The 8,401-nt window shown below is 37.9% G+C and overlaps 1 pseudogene; it reads right to left on the minus strand.

Annotated features, from left to right (window-relative positions):
- Positions 1-1,156: 1,156 nt before the first annotated feature.
- LOC147916704 (small ribosomal subunit protein eS4, X isoform-like) lies at positions 1,157-1,817 on the minus strand (annotated as a pseudogene).
- Between the last annotated feature and the right edge of the window lie 6,584 nt (positions 1,818-8,401).

Here is an 8,401-nt window from a genome sequence, read left to right on the forward strand (position 1 = left end):
TAGAAACAAACTGAAGAATTTTACGATGCTTCTGAAAACATAGAGTTCTTTGCTTGATTAATGAGGAATTTCTTTTTCTATTTATGTACGTGGTTTTCGAATAGGCTGATTTTGAGTAAAAACATTACATCCTAGTGTATTCCTTTAGTTGCGGGATCCCTGTTCTTTATCTGAGATTTTCTAATTCACCAGTAGATGGACCTATTTGTTATTTTGTCTTCCAGGAAAGAGAACAGTTTTATATTCGGTGAGGTCTTCCTAACAAGGATTTAGACCACTGATCTTAAAACAAGATTTATTTGACTTTTAAAAAAATAAACAATACCATTCAGACAAAAAATAAATTAAAAGTACTCATATATTTAAATAATGTTAATAAAAACAAACACCTGTAAGTTAAACTGCCTGTTAAACACCTATATGTTAAAGCTCCTGGTTTAAGAAATAAAACACAACCCAATAACTTTTTAAAGACGACTGTGCTCCCTCTCTGATCTCCTTCTCCTTCCAAACCATATGAAACCACCATTCTAAATTATAAATTACCAGCTACTTTAAAAAATGGTTTTACAATATATGATCCCTAAACAATATACTGTTTAATTTTTCCAGGTCTTGAAACTTACATAAAAGAACTCATATTATACGTATTTTTCTCTGACTTGCTTTTTTCACTCATCATCATATTTCTGAGATTTATCCATATTGATATGTATATCTCTAGTGCATTTTTTAAACTGTTCTATGATATTGTATTGTATACATAGACTAAATTTCATTTATCCATTTTACTGATTCTGGACTTGATTTTTTCCATTCAACACTCTGATTTTAAGATTTTCATTTTCATTCATGCAGCTAAAATTTAGGTAAACATTCTCTCTACATAATCTGTGATAATTCTAATATCAATCTTGGGAGTCAGACCCTTCAGTTTATTTTCTTTGTTCATTTGAGTTTGCATCCCCAGGTGTTTTAGTAATTTAAAAAAAAAGTTGTGAGTGCATGTTCCTTTGGTGGAAATTCTCTAAAAACAATGTTTTGTTTTTGTTGTTTCCTCCATACTAGTAAAACTTAATGAGCCACAAGGGGCTCTCCACTTCTTTCATCTGGAGATCATTTCACCCACTGCTCTGTTTGGCTCATAGTCTCTGTCTCAGTCGTTAGCAATGGTGAGGCAAGTACTCTTTCCTTGGGGTGGGAAAATCCATGGTTTGTTGTCTTCCCCGGTGATGAATAAGTTGGAAAGCCTGGTGGCAAAGCTATTGCCATTGGTATCTTTCACAGGAGCCGCATCAAGAGTCAGGTTGTCTGTTTCTCTGTTGGAAATCACATCAACTGTCCCAGGTTAGCACTTTCAGTCAACATACACAGGTTAGCAGAACTTGATAAATGACTAATTGATTTGGCCAAGCTCCAAATCAATCTGGAAGATGTTAATCTGGGTGGTGCCCACAAAGATCTTTCTCATTTCACAGAACTTATACTTGGCCTCCTCAGGCATAGTTTGATGAACAGCAAGGTGGCCCTTGGGTCACAGACGAGATGGAAATCTCACCGCCCTTGTCACTGTTGATGACATCCATAAAACTGGCAGGGTAGCTTATATCAGGGTGCAGCCTGTCATCAGTCTTAAGGAACCACTGCATGCAGATCTTCCTTACTTTCTCTCCTGTCAAAGTACACGTGAGTCTGTTCCTTAAGAAAATGATGAGAAGGAGCAACTTGTTGGGCTCAGTGGATGCACAAAGAGCAAAAACATCAGTTAGAGCGTCCGGGATCTAATGCTTTGGAGTTGCTACACGCTTCAAGACCATGCGTCATGACTGTTCTAAGCACAGAAAGACCTGAAATTAATGTTTTCTATGAATTATACAGGAATGATTTGTTGAAGCTTTGCTTTGCTTCTGCCAGCTATATAAGGACAATACCAACCTATTGCTACTTTAAAATGAAATCTTGGCTTGGTGGTATTCAGACCAGGAGGGTAGCATGAATTATGTCCCCAAACCAGCATGAATGTGGGCTTGTGGTTCAAAATTCTCAGAGGAGATTCTCTCTTTCTTTTTTTTTCCTACTCATCCTAGAGCCGAGCCCAAACAGATTAGTCTCCCTTTGAGTGGTTGGTTTCTATCCTTTCCAGAGTTCTGGCTTACACTAGAATCCTGGGTTCTATTTCTCACCCTTCTTTGGATACAGACTTTGTCTCTTATCCATTAGAGGCCTAATCCAATTCTAGGCCTTCCAATTTCAAGTCACAAGAGATTGTTGCTGCAACCCTAACAATAACAACAAACCAGATAAGCTACAAAATCATAGTTTTTGTAACCCACCAGAGACCTGAGGTCAGAAATTAACATAACTAAACTAAAATCTAGAGCTGAAAATCTAGAAAGTGAAGAGTCTTTCCTCTAAGAGTAGAAACCTGTAGCTGTCATCATCCTAGCAGAGCTGCTGAAAGAGGAAGGACTACATCACAGTGCAAGGTGATAAGGAGACACCAGCCACACAAGAAGCAAGAAAATGGAGCCCATGATCACGAGAGAAAAGACACAGACCGAGAGATGGATCAGATGTTGGAATTATGAGACAGAGACTTTAAATACCAGGAAAATGTGTTAAAGGATCTAGTGGAAAAGCTGAACAACATTCACGAACATGTGGGGAATGTCAGCAGAGAGATGGAAACGATAAAAATGGATCAAACGGAAGTGGCAGAAGTGAAAAATATGATATCACAAGTGAAGAATTCATTTGATGAGATCAGAAGCAGCATGGACACAGAGGAAGAAAAAGATCTAAAAACTTAAAGACAGTAGAAATTATATAAACTGAAACACAAGAAAAGGAAAAAAAACCCAGAAAGTACAACCAAGTCTCTGAGATGTATAGCACACGTGGATGTAATTAGGGTACCAGGGGAAAAGGAGAGCCAATGGGGCAGAAGGAATAGTTGAAGAGATAATGGCTGAGAATTTTCCAAAATTGTTGAAAGATGTCAATTCACAAACTCCAAGCAAGATAAGCATGCGCACGCACACACACGCAGAGCACACAGCACACCTAGGCACATCAGACTCAAACTGCTGAAAACTAAGATAAAGAGGAAATCTTAAAAGCAGCCATTTTATATTACAAACAGGAAACAACAATAAGAATTATTGCTCAATTCTCTTTAGAAACAAGACGGGCCAGAACACAATGGAAGGACAACGTTTAAGTACTTGAAGAAGAAAAAAAGACACCCTAGAATTCTATATGCAGCAAAATATATCCTACAAAAACAAAGGCAAAATAAAGACCTTTTCAGACAGACAAAAGTGGAGAGGTTTCATCTCCAGAAGACCTGCACTACCAGAAATGGTAGGTAGGAGTTGTTCAGGCTGAAGGGAAATGACAGAGATGGAAGCTGGAGCTGAAGGAAGGAATGCAGAATGCAAGAGAAGCACATGGGTAAAGAAAAAAGACCAATTTTGATATGTTTAAGAGATGAACATACATTTGTATCTAAATTTCTTTTAAAGACTATGAACCACTTAACGCAAAAATAACAACGTTTTGTGATGTTTATAGCATTTGTAGAAGTACAATACACGACAGAGCACAAACTGTAGAGGAGGAGATAAATAGAACCATATTGTTGTAAGGTTCTTATATTGCTCGCAAAATCCGTATAGTACTATTTGAAAATAGACTATGATAAGTTACAGATGTATATTGTAAATCTTTAAAACACCACTAAAAAATTCCTCAAACAAGTGTAGCTAGAGGAGGTAAAATGAAGTTATAAAAAATACTCAATTCATTTAAAAGAAGGCAGAAAGGCCTGTACCAGCTGCAGAGCAACGAGCAGGTCAGTGAGTGACGAGCGGGGGCTGGGTGCAGCGGCCGGGGTGGTTCAGGGGCTGTGGGTAGTCAGACTGCTCCTCATGCCCAAGATCCTCAGCAGACTGCTCGGCATTAGGCGGCAGCGGGTCGGGGCGCTGGTAGCACCCGGAGGGGCCGTATATGCAGAAGTCGAGTAGCCAGGACCAGCTGAGCTGCAGGGACACAGGTGGCAGCATGGGCTGGGCTGCTGCACAGCCTGCTAAGCCCCACAACCTAAATGCCTTGCTGGCACTGCTCTGCGAGGAGATGGTTGGCCTCCGACAGCTGGACATGTCCTTGCTCTGTTAACTCGATGGTCTCTACCAATCAATTCAGGAAGGTCAGGGAGCTTTCCAGGCAGCATCCAGCCCAGACTTCACTTATGCTCTGGAAAATGGCTTCTTTGATGCCGAGGAGGATCATTTCCAGGAGCAGACTCTCTCCACAATGAGAGGGAATGAGGTGCTCCACAGGACCTGTCATTGCCTGTCTCACCCTCCTCCAGCAGCACCTGGGTTCTGGAATCCATCTAGAGGAACTCTGGAGGAATGTGACTCTCGGAGAAACCCTTAATCCTGGACAGACCGTCAGCACTTGCTTCTCCTCTTGCAAATGCTCTTTTCAAGAAAGCTCATCTGCTACTCCATTGTGGACTGTCCTCAGACTTGTGGGATAAATGCTGCCAGTTTAATTTGTAGGTAGAAAGTTCTGCACTGACACATGCTGGCCGCCTATTTTCATGGTTAGAGTTTTTGTTCAGGTAGACCTAATGGTGCCAACAATATCCTTGACATTCCTTTATTGAGGCACTCCTGCTAAGGATTTATCATTATAACATGGTGAAAGGATCCTTGTAAAAGGCCTTAGTGGATGTTTTTCTGGGTGTGGGTATTTCATGTTAATGACTTTTAGCTGGGTATTTCCTTATACATTGTAGATTATTTACTTACACATTCTTCGTTATAGGGTTTCTGCCTCAAGTTTATGATGTATGAAAACTAGCCTTTCACTGCTTGCCTTCCTCAATACCTTCTACAGCTTTACAAGCTATTTACACAAGCCTTTAGCCTATTGGTTAACCTGTATTTATTTTCAGGCCACGTTACTAACTGTCCAGGTGACTCAGCGAAAGCTTTTTACTGACAAAGCAAACATTTCAATTCACACCGGTCAACTGCTTCTTCTCAAACTATCAAAAACTTTGTCTGTGTTTGTCCATCAGCTATGGGTGGTAGGAAGATAATATGAAGATATGTTGTATGGAAAAAACACTGGGGTAAGCTAATTTGTCATATCATTCATGGTAAGATCATAAACTTTTCTGATTTTAAAGATTCTGAGTGTAAACTAGGATGTTAGAAAGGAAACCACCCTCCTCAACTCAAAAAACCTTACCTTAAACCCTAACATATTTATTAATATATTTTATGAAAACTTTTTAAAAAATGAGTTGGGAAAGAAGAAACAGAAAAACAAATAGAAAATAGAGACAAATAAGAACAAATTCTGAGATGGTATACTTCAGTCTGACAATATTAATAATTATATTAAATATAAATGGACTCAAACCCAAGCCCTAAGCCAGCAAACATCAGCTCAAGGCAATTGCTGGTTCCAGGGCTCCTTTTCTCTTGAAGGAATACCTTTTAAAAATTCTAGCCTCTGGTGCAGCCTCTCTGGAAAACAGGTTGTTCTTCAAAAAGTAAAATATAGAATTACTATAGGATTCAGCAATTCCATTTCTGGGTATATACCCAAAAGAACCGAAAGCAGGGACTCAAACTGATACTTGTACACCAATGTTTGTAGCAGCATTATTTACAATAGCCAAAAGGCAGACACAACCCAAATACCCATCAACAAATAAATGAATAAACAAAAATGTGGTATGTACAAACAATGAACTATTATTCTGTCTGAAAAAGAAATAAAATTCTGATACATGCTATATAATAGATGAACCTTGAAAACATTATGCTGAGTGAAATAAGCCGGACACAAAAGGACAGATATTGTATGACTCCACTTAAACAAGGAACCTAGAATAGCAAATTCATAAAGACAGAAAATAGAGTAGAGGTTACCAGGGGTTGGAGGCAGTGGGGAAATGAGGAGCTATTATTTAATGGGTACAGAGTTTCTGTTTGGGATAATGAAAAAGTTCTGGAAATGGATAGTGGTGATGGTTGCTCAACACTGTAAACATACTTAATGCCACTGAATTCTACATTAAAATGGTTAAAACAATAAATTTTATTTTATGTATCTTTTACCACAATAAAAAAATGGGAAAAGATTCTGGCCTCAGATTATTTTCTCTACTTTATGTTCTAGTTGTCATGTTTTACATATGTTATTCTGGCATTTATATGCTTTGACTTATTGCTAAAAATGGCAAAGCTCCAATTATCTTTAATTTTTTTCTTGACCTAAATTCCTTTCTTATATGCATGAGCTCACACACACTCTCTCCCTCACTCCCTTCCTTCTTCTCTCTCACTCTCTCTTATTCCTCCCGTCTCCCTCTCTCCCTTCACTGATCCTAATGAATCTACAGATGTAATGCAACTCCCACCAAAATCTAATGACATTTTTACAGAAATAGAAAAACCCATCCTAAAATTCACATGGAATCGCAAGGAAACCCAAATAGCTAAAATAATCTTGAAAAAGAAGAACAAAGCTGGAGGACTCACACTTCCTGATTTCAAAACTACTGCAAAGCTACATTAATCAAAACAGTATGGTACTGGCATAGGACAGATGTATAGACTGATGGAATAGAACAGAGAGCCCAGAAACAAATGCTCGTATATACAGTCAAATGTTTTTTAACAAAGGTGACAAAATCATTCAAATGGTTCTGGGAAAACCACACATCCACATGCAAAAGAAAGAAGTTGGACCTTTAACTAGCATCATATGCAAAAATTAATTCAAATTGGATTCATGACCTAAATGTAAGACCTAAAACTATAAAACTCTTAGAGGAAAACTTAGGGCAAAAACTTCATGACATTGGATTTGGCAATAATTTCTTGGATATGATACCAAAGGCACAGGAAACAAAAGAAAAATAAACAAATTTGACTTCATGAAATTTTTTTTTAAATTGTGCATCAAAAGCCACTATCAACAGAGTAAAAAGGCAACCCATAGAACAGGAGGAAATGTTTGCAAATCATATATCAGCTGAATTATTAATATTCAGAATATATAGAGAACTCCTAAAACTCAACAAGAACAATATAACCAAACAACCTGATTAAAAAATGGGCAAAAGAATAGACATTTTTCCAAAGAAGATATACTAATGGCCAATAAGCACATGAAAAGATGCAAATCAAACTATAGTAGTCCCCGCTTATCTGTGCTTTCACTTTCCATGGTTTCAGTTACCCATGGTCAACTGTGGTCCAAAAATATTGAATGGAAAATTCCAGAAGTAAACGATTCATAAATTTTAAATAGTGTGCCCTTCTGAGTAACATGATGAAATCTTGCACTGCTCAGCTCTGTCCGGCCCAGGAGGTGAGTCATCCCTTTGCCCAGCATATCCATGCTGTATACACTACCTACCCATTAGTCACTTAGTAGCCATCTTGGTTATCAGATTGACTGTGGCAGTACCACAGTGTTTGTGTTCAAGTAACCCTTATTTACTTAATAATGGCCCCAAAGCGCAAGAGTAGTGATACTGGCAATACAAATATGCTAAAGAGAAGCTGTAAAGTGCTTCCTTTAAGTGAAAAGGTGAAAGTTCTCAAATTAATAAGGAAAGAAAACAATTGTATGCTAAGGTTGCTAAGATCTGCAGTATCTTGTTATTACAGTATATTATTATAACCGTTCTATTTTATTATCAGTTATGTTGGTAATCTCTTACTGTGCCTAATGTATACATTAAACTTTATTGTAGATATGCACGTATAGGAAAAAAACATAATATATATAGGGTTTGGTACAACCTATGGTTCTAGGCATCCCCTGGGGGGCTTGGAACATATCCCCTCTGGATAAGGGGAGGACTACTATACGATGAGACACCACCTCACACCCAATAGGAGGGCAACTATGAAAAAAAACAGAAATAGCAAATGTTGACAAGGACGTGGAGAAATTGAAACTCTTGTGCACTGTTGGTGGGAATGTAAAATGGTGCAGCTGCTATGGAAAAGAGTATGGTAGTGTCTCAAAAAATTAAAAATGGAATTACCATATGATCCAGCGATTCTACTTCTGGGTATATATTCAAAAGAATTGAAAGCAGGGACTTGAGCAGATATTTGTACACTCATATTTATAGCAACATTATTCACAATAGCTAAAACACGGAAGCAACCCAAGTGTCCATCAGCAGAAGAATGGATAAGCAAAATGTAGTATATACATACAACGGAATATTATTCAGCCTTCAAAAGGAAGGAAATTCTGACATATGCTACAACATGAATGAAACTTAAGAATACTATGCAAAGTGAAAAAAGCCAGTCACAAAAAGACGAATACTGTATGATTCCACTTATATGAGGTA

This window comes from Ceratotherium simum, chromosome 7 (assembly GCF_057802395.1).
Source record: "Ceratotherium simum simum isolate JZ-2026a chromosome 7, ASM5780239v1, whole genome shotgun sequence".
In the NCBI taxonomy this organism is placed as follows: domain Eukaryota; kingdom Metazoa; phylum Chordata; class Mammalia; order Perissodactyla; family Rhinocerotidae; genus Ceratotherium; species Ceratotherium simum.